Genomic DNA, 507 nt, shown 5'->3' with positions numbered 1-507 from the left:
ATACACTTTCACTCACTAAACACTCACTTAATCTAAACATTCATTAAATGCTAAACAATCACTCAGCATTCACTAAGCACTGACTATGCACTAAACATCCACTAAGTAATCACTAAGCATTCACTATACACTAAACACTCACTAAACCTAAACACTCATTAAACAGTAAATGAACATCCATTCTCACTCACTAAAACACAAAGATTCACTAAAAACCCTAAAATAAACACTCACTGAATGCTTATGCACTAAACATTCGTTAAACACTAACATTCACAAAACATTTTCACTAAACTCTAAACACTCACTAAAACTTACACACTAAACACTAACATGTATTAAACCTTCACTAAACCCTAAACACTCACTAAAACTTACACACTAAACACTAACATGTATTAAACCTTCACTAAACCCTAAACACTCACTAAATACTTAGCACACTAAACATTCACCAAACTCTAAACACTCACTAAACATTCACTGACTGTTAAGCACTAAACATTT

This window comes from Macrobrachium nipponense, chromosome 49, assembly GCF_015104395.2.
Source record: "Macrobrachium nipponense isolate FS-2020 chromosome 49, ASM1510439v2, whole genome shotgun sequence".
Taxonomy (NCBI): domain Eukaryota; kingdom Metazoa; phylum Arthropoda; class Malacostraca; order Decapoda; family Palaemonidae; genus Macrobrachium; species Macrobrachium nipponense.
Note: the sequence above shows the minus strand (reverse complement) of the source record.